The sequence below is a fragment of the Erithacus rubecula genome, assembly GCF_903797595.1.
Source record: "Erithacus rubecula genome assembly, chromosome: 10".
NCBI classification, from domain to species: Eukaryota; Metazoa; Chordata; class Aves; order Passeriformes; family Muscicapidae; genus Erithacus; species Erithacus rubecula.
The window spans coordinates 12,235,702-12,254,859 of NC_136662.1; the positions used below are offsets into that span (position 1 = coordinate 12,235,702).

The 19,158-nt window shown below is 41.0% G+C and overlaps 1 protein-coding gene across 7 annotated transcripts in view; it reads right to left on the bottom strand.

Moving 5' to 3' along the window:
* Positions 1–19,158, bottom strand: part of LRRC8D (leucine rich repeat containing 8 VRAC subunit D) — a 51,411-nt gene that overhangs the window by 15,911 nt on the left and 16,342 nt on the right. Inside the window, exon 3 of one of the 7 annotated variants that reach the window (XM_079314311.1) lies at positions 10,884–11,000. The exons of 4 other annotated variants lie outside the window; for them this stretch is intronic. The gene's annotated coding sequence lies outside the window, so the exon portion shown is untranslated. Of the gene's footprint in view, positions 1–10,883; positions 11,001–15,035; positions 15,059–16,329; positions 16,351–19,158 lie in introns of those variants that run through there. 2 more of the 7 variants (XM_079314313.1, XM_079314314.1) reach the window with 2 other exon arrangements.

Genomic DNA, 19,158 nt, shown 5'->3' on the forward strand with positions numbered 1-19,158 from the left:
CTGAGTGTGTACTTCACTTCAAGTAAAATAAAAATACAGAAAGGAGAGACTTTATTCAATCCCATTTACAGACAGACACCACTCCTGCTCCAGCACGTATGACTTTTCCATGATTACTCCAAGCTTCCACATGAACATGCAATGAAGTTTTTGGCAGCCACCTTCACAGACTCCCATGCACCATTGTCACTGTCTGTCTGACTATCACTGCTGACATCTGATGATATCCACATCAGAAAATCAGTGCAGAGGCAGCTGTTTTGTTCTGCTGGTAGCTTCCCCTTATCCCAGGTGCTCTCCATTTGAACTGGTTTTAGCAAGTTTCACATCACTTAAGGGTGGCACAATAGCTGCTCCCCAGCTGCAACAGAAATAAAAGCAGAGTGCCTTCTAACAGGAGGAAAACAAAACAATCAGGTTTTGTTGCTGCTGCTGTAAGCAATTTTCACATCCTTCATCAGGCCCCAGCCAGGTCCCCAGGAGATTCTGTGCAAGCTTGAACAGCCAGCAAGGCAAGCTCAGGACACAGCACTACATCACACTGACCTGCTGGAAGAAGGGTCCTCACCTTCTTAATCACCTTCTAGCCCTTCCATCAACATGCCAAGATTTAAAAAATAAAAAAGTGGAAATGCAAAGTCTGAGCTTTGATTAAGTACATCAGTGATTTCAGAGTCCTGGCTCTCATTGTGACTTCCATGCAGCAAAATGCAAGACTTTCAGAAAGAGGTGCAGTCCAGCCCCCCCAGCTGCCCTGGTGTCCTGAGCAGAACAAGAACTTGCTCTAAGGCAAATTCTTGACATCACATGCAGCATATTTCTATAGACATGTGTGATGGACTAAGCATCACCTATGCACAAAGCAGGAATAATGGAGCAAATGATGTTTTTATCTTGCAACAGCACCAGAAAACACCTGATTTGGTGCAGTGGTGGTGGTGAGAGTGAACAACTACAGTGTTCTCTCCAGATACTCACAGTGATCAGGTGGCATGGGCCAGCAAACAGCCCTCTCAGCACAGGGTATCCTGGAGATATCCTACATCTACCAGGGCCAGCAGGGATTATTTGAGCTCTTGGTTTGCATTTCAGGTTGTTGACTCAACACAAAATAAAACACAGAATGACCACAATTTCCCACACAGTGACCTGTATCACGTCACAGCTGAACAAAAGTCATCTTCTATACAGACCTATTTGTAAGTCTGACTGGCATTATTTTCACAAGAGTCTGCTCAAGAACATAAGGACAACTAGCTTTATTTACATTTTCCTGTAATCTCATCGCACACTTGGACAACTGCCTGTGTGTGTGGGTGTACAGCAATAATATACATATGACTACATACCCATCAGATATCAGTCAAGAGTTTAGGATTTGTCATGGCCAGACTGAAATCATCCATTTAAGATAAGCCTGTCTTTGACCAAGAGCACTGCCTAATAAATCATGTCTGAAGTACATTCTTTTTAAAATGAGAAAAATTTTATCAAGGCCTACAACTCTGATAGTTTTTGTTCCTTTTTCAACTAAACAGCAATTCTAATCTCATTTTCAAGTTCCTCAAAGGCTAAAAGAAAAACTCTTTCTCTTAGATATAAAACCATCAAGCAGCTTTGGATTAATGAAAATTTAAGTAAAATACTCCTTTCAGTCTTCATTCGTTTCAATTTCCTAAGAATAGATTTGCTTTAGGAAGCCAAATGAAGTACTGTTCTCTAACCCCATCACAAAGCTTGGGACATCCACACACAGCAGCAACTGACCTAGCAGGTAAGGCCAAAATGGTGACTTAAAAAAAGGCAGGTGATGTGGAACTGCTGGGAACTCTGAGCTCTTGCACATGGACACAGCCCTGGATCCCAATGTCAAAGCTGGATCCCTGCTCACCACACATAAGCAGGCACTGCTGTTGCAGCCTGTCTTTAAACATGGCTCGTGGCTCCTGTGCTGCTTGCTGTGCTCTGAGTGGCAGAGCTCCTGCTGGGTTACACATCCTCTGAGACAGAGCACTGTGACAATCCTGCTCCTGACTCAGCAGGGACACTGGCTCTGTCTCATCGTGCCATGCCTCACAGGTCACTCACTACCTTCCACAATACTTGATTCTATGTTCCATGTGCTTTACATCCCCAGATCCTGTGTCTTGGTCAGTTTCATCAAATTGACACAAGCAAAAGTGATATTTGAACAAGACTCAGACTCTGCTAGCATTTGGTACTTATAGTGCATAAAAGGTTTAATACTCTAATCTATATCAAAGCCTTACTGCATTATACACTGTGTCATCCTGTTTCAAAACGATTATGGTCCAAAAATTCAGTTGAATTTCATCAGATTTCATACTGTATAACACAGCAGAGTGTTTGAGGAAGGCCAAGTTTCAAGACTGATCAGTTATTAAAAGGAAGTTTCTGCTACGGGCTAGAAATTGGAATAAATCTTTTATTCTTTACATTAGCAATACTTTGATCACAGGAGTAACTACAAGGTAAATTCATCCTAAAAAAATTTTTCAAGTATTGGCAGTGTGCTGGAATTATTCCTTACTATGCAACTCTATTGTGAAAAGTGATTGAACTAATGTATCATTGAAAGATACAAAGCAGCAGGAAATTTTGGTATTTCCATGCAGGTGGACAATTCACAAATAAAACCATTTCTCTCAGAGTTACTGAAACTCTTCTTTTGGGAGTGTAGCCAAGTTTTCCATGAATAGTTGATCTGGATATAGTGCTTCTTAGTGCTCTGCATAGACATACCTGATGAAGCTGGCCATATTCACTGACACTTGCTTTGTCAAATTACAAGAAGAAAGTTGTAAATAAAATTTTACTTCTACCCTTAAAGGGGGGAGAAAAAAATGCATGTATGAAATGAGTAATCATGAAGTGGTTTAAAAAAGAAACAAAATCCCCATTAAAAATTAAAATAGTCATGGAAGTAAAGGCCAACAGGATTAGACTACAAGATTTCAAATTATATAAATAAGAGCTATAATGCTATTATGATTCATTTATTAGAGAATCTTTATTGCTTTCAGTTAACAAAAAAAAAATAATGTGATGATGGCACCACTTGAAATTAAGTTACATAAAATGATTTCTTGCCTCTGAGTCGCTGTTTGTGAATAGCTGCAATTTGAACAGAGATCTCAATAAATCTTCACTATAACACAGACTCAAAATTGGAAATTTCTTAGCAATGAGCAAAAGCATCATCCTATTAACATAAAATATTCAATTTTTCCCAGCAAGGCTTTCACTTGAGTTTTTTAATTACAAGATCTACACCTCTATCATCCATGGCAAGGATCAGCAATGAACAATCAAGCACATCACAACATCACAGCCAGCTACTCAAGTTTTCTGCAGTCCTCCTCTGTGACATCTGTCACTGTCAAAGCCACACCACACCACAGGGTCTGATCCTCCAGCTCCTACAGGAGGTCCCTCTGCCAACTGTAACACCATCTCACCAACCACTTCAGGGCAAACTACTTCTTCTTAGTAATTTTAAGTCACTGAAAACCCACAGGACACAAAATTATAAATCACCATAACCATGCCAAAACCCAGCATGGCCAAAATACAGCAGCAAAGTGTAGCTATTTCTCTGCAGATGAAAGCCAAGAGATTTCTAGTGTTTTATTTCCTCTAATGCACAAAACCGAATGCCAGCAGCATGCTTCTTGGTAGAAGTCCAAAGACTACTTAAAAGCCAATTTTCAAGATGTCTTAGACTACATAATTTATTTCATTACTTTTCCCCCCTTAAAGTACAAAAGCAGCTTCAGTTTCCTCTGTGATCCCCTCTGACTCTTAGAACTCCTGTGGGTAGACAAGAATAGCAAGAGTTATGAATACAGCTCGTATTTGGCATTAACTGAGCATCTTTAATTTATGATTACAATTACATTACAAAATGCACATATACACAAATGTGTCTTACAGATCAAGCCATCTTTCCACAGTCAGCAAATGATGCAATTTATTCAGTCATCACAGTCCAGATCAGACCAGTGACACTGTAAGACATCACACAAACAATACAATAGCATGTACTGAAGAACTACTGAAAACTCATTTAACAAATAAAAGCCATCTCGTAAAAAAATCCCATGAGAGTCTTTTGCTGCAGTATATCATCTGTATTTCAGACTCAGCATTCAAAAATATTTAGCTTTCCTACAACAAAGAATTTAACTTGTGTTGGAACTACTGCATGCAGGGAAAAATATGGCAGTCATACAAAAGCCACAAAATATCACAACTCACTGTGTTTCTTGATCCAGCTCTTACGAGCCAATTCATAGCATCTGTGACTTCAACGTGGTGTTTTCCTCTGCTCACAGTCCAGTATCCTTACTTGACTCTCTGCCAGATTAGCTACATTAAGCTAGAAGGGCAGCCTGTAGAGGTAAGACTGACGTGTTCCTTTTATCCTTGCAAAGAACTTCCTTGGAAGTCCGCTCACTGGTCCCCATCTTTGGGCCACAAATGGCATGACAACAAAATAACCATCCCCATCTACATGGACTGCAATGCTAAAATACTTCATTTTTTCAACCTGATTAAGTTTTAAAACTTTAACTATATCACCATTTTTTTCATGTCCTTGTTCTAAGACTTCCCTTTCTGTATAATCCTTCAGATTGCTTTCCACCAAGATTTGGGTGGTGAACTGATGTGTGCTGCAAGACCCATGCAGAACTGACTGGTTTTCCTTGACCATGTGCATGTGCTTGTGTGTGGACACAGTGACAAACACAGAGGAGCTCTCTGCTCTTCGTGGGGCATCTCAGGAGCACTCTGAGCATACCCTGCCAACAGTGCTGAGCCATCCCAGGGCTTGGAAACCATCAAAGGGAAGCAGCACTGAAATAACCCTCACAGTCATTATGCCTGTACCTGCACCTTCCCACCAAGACTTTCTCTCCACTTGTATTTACCAGATGCAACTGTCACACCAAATAAAGCTGTGGCTGTGCCTGTCTCACCTACATGTAACTTGGGAAGGAAAAAAGGGAAAATAAAAAGTAATGAAAATACAGCATTTGTAACTCTCCATTTAAGAACAGAGAGAAGCTTTCTCCAAAACAAGTGTCAAGAGCTAATGACAAAGGAAATTGAAGACTTTGCCTGACAAAAACACAGTTAAACCTTCTTCTTTCCATAACTTAAATCTCCTAGTTCTCTCTCCACTTCTGACGGTATCAATCCTCAAAGATGCTTCATTTTCTCAGCAGATTAATTACTTTAATACAACAAATACTGTATAAGTGCTATCACTGAAAAGCTGAGTATTCAAAAAGCAGTTTGCTACTGTGATCCATGCATATTATGTTTGTAGATCAGCATGTATGCCCTGCAATCAGAGATACAATGACACATTTCAGCACACAGGGTGCGTTCTCCCTTTATCACCACCTCCACTCCATACACACACCCTCAGTCTTCCTCCAGCCCGAATTACGCTCCTTCTCTTAGCAAATTTAGAAACAGAACTCTGAATCACTCTTTCCTGTTGTGAAAGTAGCTAGAAACAGATACAGCAAAAGTTTCCTAGTAAACAGCTATAGAATAATCAGTCCACCACATTACACCCCATTGTTACCAATTGTTTCATAAGTCCAGAACAGAATCATACAGATTTACATGAAACTAAATAAAATAATCTCCTGGGTGTCTAATCCATTCTAGATTCCTATCAATTCTTATCTGTAATGGTACCATGCAGCAGTGAGTTTCAGAAATTAACTGTTCACTATAAAAAAGAAAAGAAAAAATAAATCACCACCCCCCTCAATATTACTCTTGTACTCATTGCTTGTGAGCCTGCTGCACTTACTCCATTCTGTTCTACTTCTCAACACTCCTTTAGATGCACTTTCAAGAGGAACAGAAAGATCTAAGCTGCTGGTTTGTGAGAGAAGAGCAGCACAAAGATCCCAAAAGTCATTATATTCAAGAAAGGTCAGTTCTAGAGAGAGAAGAGTTCAGACAGCATTACACATAAGTTAGTCTGCCCTGCAGAGAGCAATTATCCCAGCATAAGCAGAGTGGAAATGCACTCATGCTTCCCAGTCTGAGTCCATGAAGAACCATATGTATGGTTAGGAAACTCTTGGTCACCACTTGTGGGTTCCAGTTTTTTCAGTTGCTCTTGAAACATTTAACAGAGAAGCTCGATATCTCAGGCCAAGAGGTACCACCCATGTTTATTCCTCTCCTGTAGTATACACACACATATGCTATATATATACATATATACACACACACTTTCCACACTTTCTAGCAGGGAAGCCAGCCAATGCTCAGCTGTGCAGCACACATGAAGAACATTTTGGTTTGCAGGTCTGTATAGTCCCATCTATGACTTATTCACTAAAGTCAGTTTGACATCACATACCACTACTCTCAATAATTCCTGTAGCACATAGGACACTTTAAGAAAATCTTTCAGCCCTGTGAACATTTTGGGTGGAATCCACCACTTTCCTCTGTTATTTGTTCTAGCACTTATGCTCTCTCACCATTACAAATGCACTTATTTCCAATTGCCTGACTGCAGCTCCCAGCCATCATTCTGTTATGCCTGCTTGCATTTTAGCCTCCAGCGTGCTTCCCACCAATTACCAAGTTCCTCCACTTATCAAAAAACAACAAACCCGCCAACAGAATGAGCGTTTCAGGCTCTCCTTGTGGAACACCAGTCAGCCTTCAAATATCTCCTCTGACTTATATGAATTCACTCCCATTTTCAAGGCTGCTCATGACCTCAGAATTGTACACAGGTCACCTTCCTTCACCCACTGCCCCTCCCACACACAGGTTCTACCCCTTTGCTGCCCCACAAAACAGCAGCCACGTCCAGCTGCTGACTCACTGCACCCCCAAGCAGCCTTGTCCCCAAGCTCCTCTTCTGTCACTACACTGAAGGACAACACCTGCAGGCCCCGTGATATTGCAGATTATATTAACTGCACCTTTGATTGATACAGTTCACCAGGCTGTGTAAATTCCATGGTACAGGCTGCCTTGTCCTTGTTTCCCACACTGCCTAGTGTGATATGGCCTGCCAGTTCTATCAGTACAGATCCTATCCTTGTCTCCAGCTACTTGATGAAAAGGTTCAATGGAATCTTGGCCTCAATCCTTTAAGCAAGATTTCTAGAATCATTCCCATTTGACAGTGATTCACCACAAGTGACTAACTTTTAAACATCAGTTAGTCAGTTCTTAATTCGTTTACTTTTGCAATATCAGAGCAGCAACATGCCAGGACAGGAGTCCCCAAGGGGCACAGCAGTGCTCACTGACTACCTCTGCTGCTGCTGAGAAAGGGAATGAGAGACAGGACTTGGAAGAGCTAGGGAGTTGCAGAGGACCACAATGGGTTGAACTGTCTCCATCCCCCTTGCATCAGATGTCTTTGAAGACATAGTTTTACTACATCTCAGCGTCCTGGTTGCTTTAATTTTTCCAGTGTTTTGGTGACTATTAATGTCAAGCTAGTTGGAATATGATTAAGCCAGTCTCCCACGCCTTCCTTGTCTATTCTGTATATTTCCTTGTCTATTTTAAGACCCCCCAATAACAACAGTTATTAAAAACTGTCTGCATGCCTACAGACTTTTCATCAAGGTCTTTAGAACAATCAAGCCACAGCACTGCTGGTTTACATATGGACATCCCTAGAAGAAATCTACATTTATTAAATCAGACTTCATTCTCTACTGGAACTGCAATGATGGCACCACATTCTACACTTTCCCAAATATGGAAGAGTATTAACAAATATTTCTACTTTTTTGCATGAGCTACTTTATTATCTCTGTCTAGTAATTGGAATTATTTCTAACATAGTTGAGCTGTAGAAAATATTCAGTTAATTCTCTAACATACTTCCTTAACTTCCAACTTGCATTTTCCCCTTAATTACTGTTTTTTCTCTGAAATTTCTAGATCTGTCCTTAAACCAGAGGGCTGTTAGTATAGATGTCTTCTTTCTTTAAACCAGAATTTCAGCTTTTGGACTATTTAGTGTCTTCTTACAAGGATCTGTTTTCCATACACTTTTTTTTTTCCTACAATGACATCAAGTTCTCTATGATGACAAATATGCTCTTTTGAAGCACTAAGTCTAATTTCTTTGGGGCTGTTTTCTGTTTGTCCATCCTTTACACAAATGGGTCACACTCGATGGTCCCATGGCAACCACCAACTTCTAGCAGTGTGATACCAAAGTCCACAGCAGCTTTCACAGCTGAAGACCTGAAACAAGAACTGACCTGCAGTGGGCTAAATTTCCATGGCACTGAACATCTTTCCATGATGCCAACAGGATGTTCAGCACTCTGAAGGCCAAAACAAAACAGAGTATACAAAGGGAAACAAACCCATATATTTGCTGATCAGCCATCTCTAAAAAGCACCTCAAAATCCAGTCCTTGACTCTAGGATGAGGTATTTACTGAGTAACCAACTTGGTTAGTAACCAGACTGGACAACATACAAATTCAGACTCTCACCATCAGCCTGACCCTCACTCTGGTTGACAGCTTCTGCACAGCCCAGCCATCTGCTGCTTGTTTGATCAACAAGGCAAAATGAGCTGATCTCAGTCTGATCCCAGTGGGACACTGTCACAGAAACTGCACAGCTCCTCAGCCAAGAAAGGCAGAGCAAAGCACACTCAGAGTGTACACACAACATCCCTCCTCTGCCCAAGGTGAAGGCAACTGTGCTCTACCTGCATTTCTCCATCCTGTCAATTAAGCCTTAGTACTGAATCAGTCCTTAGTCTCTAGGACCAAGTCTTTCACAGGGCAATAAAATAAAGCACTCAGCAAGAAAACTACATCCAACTTTATAATTGCCTCAAAAATAAGAAAAATATCCAGAACCTTCCATTTTCACAACCTTATTTAAATAATATGCTAACTATCCACACAGTGATGTGTTATGTGTTCTAGATGCATGGCAGTAGCAATCCACAGATGGAATTCTGCAGTTCAACATACATGATGGACCTTTCCACCTAATCTCCCATGGCTGCTGGAACATTAAAATGCAAAATGGAGAGTTCTGCCCATAACTTCTCCAACTAATTCCCCCTGAATTAGGCAGCAAATATTCAAAGCTGCCAGTCTGTGCACTTCAGACAGAACTGTCTGTGCAATCTCTGTGCCAGATTCCCCTGTCCCTTACCCTTCAGGTAAACTATGCAAGTTGCCAAAAGCCCCAGATAACAGAACAGTCAGCCTTTTCCTACTACACAGATTTTGCTAAAGGTCCCTGCTTCACACACACATCTGAAAAAAAGACTTTGTATGGGATGAGAAGAATTTCAGTTCGGGGTGGAAGTCCAAGAGGACTCCTCCAATGTCCTTCACCCTCCTTCCACCAGCTTAGAAAATCTTAGAAGAAATCAGCAGCTTTACCCACTAAAGTGCATTCCATCCACTATAAAAGATTAAATATGTAAACCAGATGTTTCTACTGAAATTACATGACTAGTGACAGCTTTAAGGATGCCACTAGCAATTCAAAGGTCTATTGCAAAGACTAAAGTCAATTCACATCCTTTCATAATTTCTGCTTAAGGTTAGCAGAGTCAGAAAGTTGAAAAATTGAAAGATGAAAGTGCAAGGTGACTTTAAAATACAAGTGCTATTCCTGACTAGCAACACATCTGCATCCACATAAACCCTCCCAAATCCTCAAGAACAGCTTTCCTATATAATACAATCCACTTTGAGGCTTTATCTGCATAAGGCACTTTGGATTAATTCTTAAAACAAAAACCACACAAATTTAAAAACTGACTTGATTAAACTGCTTGAGACCTTCTTCAGATGCTCTTCTTCAGAATCAGAGCGACCCTCAATTATTGTGCCTCAAAGATGTAGAACAGTTGAAGCAATTCACTTTAAATTCACACCTTCAGCTGACTTGAATAATTTCTAAATGGCATGTGAAGACAAGCCCTTAACTCCAGAATGACACACAGAATTTACTTGGGAGTAACTGTCCAAAATATCTCCCTTGGGAGACAGGCCCAGACAACACAACACATCAGGATACTGGTTCAACCCCAAACCATTCTAAGAAGAATGCAAGAAGCCACACAATCAGAAAAGCCTGAATCTGGTAAATGGAATTCCTGGCTGTGTATTTCCCAGGTTTTAGAGAAGTATTTCCAGCAGGCACCTAAGCCTTGGCTTAAAAATCCTTTTATTCTGACACAATTGTCCATGATTCCTCCCCATCCCTACCCTTTCTCCAGGAGCTGCACTCCCCAGCTGCTCTTCTAAACCCCAGCCCGTTGCCCTAACAGCTGACACATGGGGCACAGTCTAAGACAAAATGTGACAGCCCCTTCTTGACAAATTTTAAGCATCACCTGCCTACAATGCAAAGCAGCTTGGAACAGAAACTGCAGGTGCAGAACCAGCAGAGAAGTGCTTTGACTTCAGGTGCTCCCTCCCCCACAACTAGGCTCTCATTGTTTTTTCCTGGGGATACATCTTCAGATCAGAGCCACAGCCTGCTGCAGATACAGATCAGCTTTGCTCATCCCACCATTCTCTGTCACCAGCAAAAAATAGCTCTGGAGGGAGGGGAGGAGGTTTTCAGCTGTTTCCTTCTCCACTTCTCTCTCTCCTCCCTTGCAGTGAGGGAGAAGCCATTTTCTCATGTTCATGGCTTGATGTCAATAACTGTTTTCTTACACTATAGAGCAGTAAATCCCCAGATGTGCCTGCAAAAGAAATTTAATAGTAGCCACAATGCTCCAGCAGCATCCTCAGCAACACAATCAGCAGGCTTTTCATGGAAGAGCAGAAAGGAGCTGGCTGGCATATTACTTGTCTCCTTACCAAAGGCAGCCCGGAGAAGTGGCTGGAGCCAAAAGGAGAGGTCTGCACAGATGCTTGTCCCAGGCACCACTAATACTCTCACAGGGTTCAAAAGAACCACAGGAGAGGGACATTTTCCTAGAAGGGTCAAAAATAGATGGAGGAAAAGCATGTAATAAACTACTCCTTAATTTTCTCATAAACAGTAACTTTATTCTTCTCGAAACATTGATTGACATTTGATCCTGTTATGAACAATTCTGAGGCCTCCCCCACAGAGCATCTAAGCTGCATCACATTAAAGCTGTTCCTTTCTCCTTGCCTCTAGCATATTCCTAACATGTAAACAACTCTGCTGTGCACATAGGCAAAGGCACTGCTAGCTAGTGAAAGCTGCAGCACTTAGGGTGCCATAGGAACCCATCCAACCCTAATAACCCATTAATTTCACAGGGCACTGTATTTATTAACCAGAAGCCAACTGCTATTAATGCAAATGTACATGTGAAAAATCATCCCAGTGGAAAAGCTGAAGGAACACTGCAGACTTATTTTTCACAGACTGTCATGTTTCACAAGCTTTGTTACCCCCATAACCCAAACATATAAGAAACACCAGTCTGAATGGTGGAACAATTGTGACAGACTAGGAGAAAGGCAAGTGTCGGGAAATCCAGCAGCCTTACTGTCTGAGGATTCCAGCTGATGTGACACCACATGATAAGTAATGTTCTTGTGACCAAGCCTCCAAACCCATAGGGACTGTTTCTAGGTCAGCTTAATAAAAAGAAAAAAAGAATCCCAATCTTACTTCTCACCTATTCAGCAGTGAGGTAATTAAGAGGAGATACCTTACAGAAATTACCAAAGTTGATGCAAAAGGGTTGCCCAGCTATACTCTGTGTATTAAGCTCCCAGCTGACAGGCTCTGGGGAGCTGCCCTGGTGAGGCTGGCTCCTTAGGGCAAGTTCCAGCAGCCACATTTACCCACTCTGCCACAACAGAATCCTCTTACAGCTCCATTGCTCAACACAAATCCATCTCCGCAGGCAGATCTGATAAGGTCCGGAGGAAACACCAATCCATCTCTGACCCCTGTCTCATCCATCCAGGAGCTCCACAGTGATCCCAGAGAAAAAGCTAATGAACTGCAACGACTCCTCTAAAGGGACTTCTCTGCCTTAGGATGTTTCCAATGGCAAGAATCCAGAGCAAAGTGGCTCCCAAGTTGTGAAATGAAAACAGCTGCAGTGCCAGCCTCCAATATCAGGACATGAAGCAGGCTAGGGTGCCCTGGGTGACCATTCCATTGGCAGTCTCTTACCCCTTCAGCTAAAACAAAACCTGGTGATTTCTTGCTGCCCTTCTGATTTCTGCTGTCCACACCTACTTTGCAAACTGGAGCAAATCAGTCATGTCCCAACACCCACCAGCTTCCTTTGGCTTCTTTCTCGCATTCAAAAATGTCAAACTATGAATTCCAGACCCTGCTTCTTCCTTCCAGAATGCAAAGTATCACCCTAGTCACACACACACTTCTCCCCTCCCACTTCTTGTCAAATTCCACTGCCCATACCGACACCAGAGCAAGTTTTATACACTTCAAGCTGTGAAATCATCCACTTCTTCCTAGCACTCCTCAAGAGCAAACTGCTTTCCTGTCCCTCTCTCTGCAAACCAGCAGGTGAACACCCACTCAATCCTGCACTTGCATTTACCAAATGAGGCTTTGCTGGAGTAAAACAAGCATTCAAGAAGGTCTAGTTTTTATTATAAATCAGATTACTTACTCTTCCCTGCAGCTAAAATCTCATCTCCCCATTTCTTATTTTCAGTGCTTTTAACACAAATTAAAGAGGTAGTGGGAGGGAGGGAGAGCTTTCTCCTTCCATATTCTGTGCCCAGGCAAATGGTGATTTCATCACAAAGGTCAAAACACAACCCCTTTTTACAAAACTTCCTGAAGTCTAACTCTAATGCTGTCCTTGCAAAGGCTAAAATCCTACTCATAGAAACTCTGCAGTATGCAATAATTATACAGCACTTATAAAGCAGTGCAACTAAATCTTAACTTTTGACTACAGTAAAATAATGTTCACAGCTAAAGGAGGCCAAAGTATTTCATTATCTGCAGGCTGGAAAATTTAGACAAATCTTCAAAGCTTGAGGCTTTGCAAAGTGCAAGGTGTCAGCTCCTGTACCTTAGATATCTGACAACATGCAATGTCTCAAACACCAACACCAGAAGGTTGTAGCTACATCTTAGTACCACATATCAGGATTGTTCTTTGTCAGAAGCCTGATCAGAAGAAAACATCCAAGTCATAGTTCAGAATTAAGGGGATCATTACACTAAAAACATGAAGCATTTAAATTATTCAGGTTTAAATTATGAATGATAGCAACAGCTCAAGGTAAGATTATTATGCATTTTCATTCACCTTTCACTCTTATAAATAAGTAAAAATGAAAGTTTGGAGAGTGGCTTTTTGTACACTGTCAGCAAATAAATGCCTTGATGTATTTTCACCACACACTATTCAAGATTCAGCACCTAAACTGCCCAGGATTGCACACAGTGTGCTTTTAATTAACCAAAAAGACAAAACACTTCTAATATCAGAGTCACAAGACCTATCTTGTATCAAAGATCTGCCCCAGACAGGAGCACTCAAGAGGGTGCTCCTTTTTGGAATCTTAAAGGATTCCAAAAGGTTGCTGAAGCTTCCATGCCTTTCATGGATGGGTTTTCCCTGATCCCTCATCTTTGACCTATTCTATTCAACGCCCCCTCAAATAGACATTATTTATGTTAATTTAATTGAATTCAAAGGGCTCATTTTGAGTCATCCTTTCAGGGTCACACTGCAGCCAGCAGCATTCTTCCCTTTTATGACTATCACAGCATAAAGGCAGAAAGCACCCTGGATCCAGGGTTTCCCATTAGACACCCAGCTCAAATGCAAACCTGTAGAAAAACAAATCCTTGACTGACAAATGTCTACTGAAGAAAAGCAAAGAACCCCTATGTGGGAATTTCTGAAAATCATCCATGCCATTATCCATGAAGCACTTGGTACACCAATGCACCTCAAAAAGGTCATGAGGCAAGGATAACCCCAGCACACCAAATGGGAACATTTGGCTCCTTCTAAGTGCTGTAACCTCATCAGAACACTTGAATCAAATTCGACATTTATAACTCCATAAATAATGTGTGAGCAAAAGCAAAGACAAAGCAACATTTGCAGTTCAGGGAAAGACATCAAAATAAACACTTCCCTAGCACTCAAATGTTAAACTACATGTGGGAATCTGATGATCTTTTGAATGGCTGAAAGCTAGGACACAGAGGAAAGGGCATCTTGTTTTTAAATTAATTATTAATCAATCTTTTCAGCCATCAAATCCCTGCAATGACTCATCCACTTGCTTTACCAAAGTCTAAACTGTTATGGGGAGACTGCAATTCCACTGGAACATTACCCTCCTGAGTGTGATACTTAACCCTGTATATATGAGAAAGGATTTTAGTAAATTCATTCCTCTCCCACAAGATTATCAAGCCCTCATTATACCTGGAAAGAAAAATTATCAAAAAAAAAAAAAAAATCACCCAAAGAAAATGAAAAAAAAAAAAAGAAAAAAAAGAGAAGGCAAGACAGTATTTAGAATTTTACACTGAGAGAAACAAAAGATAAAGTCCACCTCAGTCATTCATGGAGAGCCAGTATTCTTCCAGCAAGAGTATACACTGTAAATAATAAGAGGATTCACATAATCAGAAATCCTCAATTAGAGGATTCACAATCAGAAATCCTCAATTATCATGTCATTGAACTGTACAATTCTTCTACACTCATTCAGACAGTTTCTACTGTCTGCAAAGAAATTTAGACAACTGTGGATTGACAGAAGCTACTTCTTAAATTTACAAAATTATGAACTTGATCCTATACCCCACATCCATGCAAATCTCTTTTCAAAGTTTGACAGCTGTACTAAATAAGCTGAGCTGCAAGACTGGAGCTCAGTTGGTGATACCTATGTACAGAGCTTGCTCTTTTCCTGTGCTAAAATTATATCAGAACATTACAACACATTTGCATATCTCCCACACATGTAACTTTTTGCCAGCAGTAACAAGACGACATCAGGGCTTAGAAAACGTACCAGAAAGAGATAGAAGGAGAGGGTGGAGTTTCCTGCAGGAACACCCAGGCTGAAGTCCAGCAGCTCCCAGGGAAGGTGCTGCTGTTCTAGGGCCGGATGCCTTTGGATCAGGCTCCCACTTAGCAGTGTCCAGCGTGAAACTGCACCCAGGAAACAAAAAGCTTCCTTTTGTTTCTCTCCTCTCTGCAGCCTCCTGATTATTACCAGGAGAACCAGTATCACTTCACCCTTTTCCCATCAGAATGGTTTACATCTTTCCCTTTTACTATGCTCAGCCTTGGAGCTATCGCAGAATACAAGAAACAGGAAAAAAAATTCTCTGCTGGGTTATCTCCCCTAATCTCTCCTGCATGGTTTTTCTGAAACATTCCTAGCAGCAGCCCAGAGTGCTGCTGTTGATTTTAATCATGCAGAAGTAATTCAAAATTCACATGACTACTGTCAGTTTTCCAGCCACACAAGTTTTGCAAAAACATCAATTAAAACAATCTGATCTTGCAACTTTTACCCAGGAAAGCTATAAAGAAAAATTACAAAGGTAGCAGAACTTTGGGAAAAGTTTGGTTTACACACTGGTGCACAGTTATTTTCAGAAATAAAGTTATTTTCATTAAAAAAATAGAAATTACAACAGCACTGAAGATTTCTGGCACTTTACTTCCTCCAAAGATGCCAGTGCGGGGGAAAAAATAAATCTAACTGAGCCAAGTAAAAGCAAGTAATAAACTCACAGGAAAACATCTGACTTGCCTTAAATAAAGTGTTACTAAGGTGTGAGAGTGAGTTTAAGTGATTTTGAAGTCAATAATGAAATCCAGAGTTATTCAAGGTATGCTACACACTAGAAATTCTAACTTGAATCTCAAGTTATAGGAAGCCATGGCCTCCCTTCTGTATCTTTCCAGCGGTTCGTTTTTACCATTCCCACCCTACCACAACATCCCAAAAGCAAAACACAGTTAAAATGCAAGTAGAACCAGACAATCTGAAACTCAAGCTAGTCAAATATTGCGCAGGAAAATTTGAAAACAAACCCCTACAAGTGTGACAGTGCAACAATAACTAACAGACCAAATACAAGTCCCCACAAATCATTAATACTTGTTTTTCAATGATTGTGTTAGCTGCAGGGAAAGTGCCTTTGTAACATAACGTGATTAAGAGCCAACTAAAAAAAGGTGAAATTATCAAAAATTGCTTTTGTTAGTATCAAATTACATGCCACATACATGGGGGTAACATTTACTCCAGGAAGCAGGCTTTTTAACACCAGCACACTTAAGATCTAAATTACCACAGACTGTGGAATGGAAAAATGCAGAACCGCATAAAAGGAAGGCAAACCCTGCTTACAAAATAGCAGTGAGTCAGCTCCTGAGGACTGGTCTGTGACTGCTATGAAAGCAAGATGCACATTCCTTATGTGCACTCCGATTGTACAGAATGAAAACAAGCCCATCCCCTAAATATGCTGTTAATAGATTAGACAACATTGCAGAAAAAGTGTCAAGAAACATTGATGTTTAACCCATACAAACTCCAGAAAACATTTTCAGCCAGTGCTGGTCCACAGAGCCTTTTACCATGCACACATCTACTCATGCTCTGGGCATTTAATAAGCAAGAAACACTCATATCTGTGGCCTCAGATCAGTAACAGCTTATCTTGGGGACACCTCTAACTCTAAAAGGTCCTTGAGATATTCTTTGAATCTCCTTCTAAAACACCATGACCTTTTAGCTTGTCTAGTTCCATCATCTGTAATCAGACTATCTAGAAAACCAAGAATAAACACCAAGGCCTTTTGTGACAAGCTGTGAAACTATAAATATTAACAAGCCGTTTATTACTGCAAGGAGCAACACATAACATAACTACTCCACACATTTATTTAGAGAACACGATTACATTTTCCCCATTCAAAAATCAAAGATAAATGATGGGCTTTTATAATCTGTCTCCCTCTTAGCAAATGCCCTTGGCTACAAGTAGCTCTGTCCTTGACCAAATTATAGCTCATTTTGTTGTTGCTGTTTAGGGATATCTGGGGGCTTTCTGGTCTTCTGCTGCTTTTGCTGTTTTCAGATGTTATTGGTGAATTGGGCTTTTCCTGGTATACTGATTACTTCTAGGAAAAAAAAAAAAAGAAAACACATTCAAAGAATTAATGCAGCACACACGCAGGGGGAAAAAAGCCCAGTAAATCAGATCTATCAATGTTACTTGGTTGACAACTATTAAAAAAAGGTGTTGGCCACTGAGTATCATGCCAGCACACTCTGAATGGAAGCTCCCTGGCCAACCTCTCTGAAAAAAGAGAAACCTGGAAACCAGCTCATTTCAGGGAAGGATTAAAGGTTGTTTTTTCAGGTGTCCTTGCACACCAAATCCCTCTGCCAGACACTGCAGTTTATCATTGCTAAACACTTACACTGCAGAAGTACGCAGAGACCTCAAACAGGCCAGGACCTCAGCATGCAAAGTACAAAATTGATGCATAATACTTGACAGCCCTTGCCTCATCATATTTTTCAATTTCAAGTGTTTGTCTTCCCACTAAGATAGCTATTTGAACAACCCCCATAAGGAAAAGAAACTCAATGGCACTGCAAAAAACCCACCCAAGTTCTACCACCAGTGTATGAAAGTGCTATCCAACATACAAGGAAAACAGAAGTAGCTCTGCCCCTTGTTAGGGTATTACACATAAAGATCTAGCTGAAAGTTAAATAAAAGCAGGTTTGGGGTTAGGGTTAGGTTTTTAGGTTGGCATACCTCCAACCATTCTAAGAAACACAGAAGAGGTTGTTGAAATAAACTTTGTTCAATGTTTATGGATAAGAGCTCTGATTCTCATTTTCCCATCTCCTACAACCTAGACAAACCCTTTCAGTTGCTGCCTTCAGACTGAACCCTGGTTGAGACAGAGCAGGGGTGCAAAAGAATCAAAAGAAAAATTAAATTAACTGCAGGGAGTGGAACTAGTGCGCTAAACCTCATGTTTGCATCCCCTGAATTAGTTCCATTAAAGGTGAAAAAATATGCAATAAATCTGAAATGAAGCTTAACAAAATGATAGAGTTCTTGGCAACCTGATTATTTTAACAAGTTGACAGCCAGTTATTTCAGATTGTCTCAGTTTAAATACACATACTAGTACAGCACAATCCAGAGGAGTGGGCCAATACACTCCTGCAAGATTAGCTGCGGTTTATGTTCCATGTTCTCCCTTCTGATACCTCCCAGCTCCACCACCACCCACCTCTGCCTTCACAAATACTCACCCAGGTCCTGCAGAGGTTACCTGCAGCTCCCATCCTGTTCCCTGAGCTGAAAAGGAAGAACTGGTATTGCAGTCAATTCGACTGCAAGTTACCACCAATCAGTGACTTCCCAAGGACTAGAGAGCACAGACTTAGAACAAAACAGCCCTGAGCCATCAGCCAAAAGGTGGTAACTTGAGAGGCAATTGTCTGGTTCTATCAGCCCATCACATCCTGCATCTAAAGAAAAACCCATGCAGCACCCCTATTTCCAGTCCTTCCCATCTCACCCATGGCACAGGAATGTCTGCTGCTCCCAGCCTTTGGCAGCATCTCAGCCTGCTGTCATGTCACCAAAACACACAACTTGCCAAAAAGACAAAGCATCTGGGACTGCCAGATCCAGCTGCAAACTGAACAGCTGGACACCAGAGTGCAGCTCAGGTATGAGCAACAATCTGGGGTTTAGGGGGGAAAAAGTGGAGTGGCATTTGAACTCTGCCTCTAAAGCCTTAAACTACAACTCTTCCTCCACACTAAAGACTGGAAAAAACAAACCAAACCCAAACCTGGGCAGTGCTGCCCTTAAGTACCACAGAATTTCAAAACAGCACGTGGCGGGGCCAGGGCTGCATGGCATTTTTCTTTCTCAAAAATTTATTTTAATGGAATTGCTTTTCCCCCAATGTTTCAAATATCAGTAATGCAAACAATCATTACATTCCTTACAATAATTACTTGAACTGCCCATGAAAATTGTTTTGCAGACTGCTGGAAAAACATTTTACCTCAAAAGGTAGCAGATTCAGTTTATGAGCAAAAAAAAAATATCACCTTTTTTGCCCAGCTCCTGCAGAAT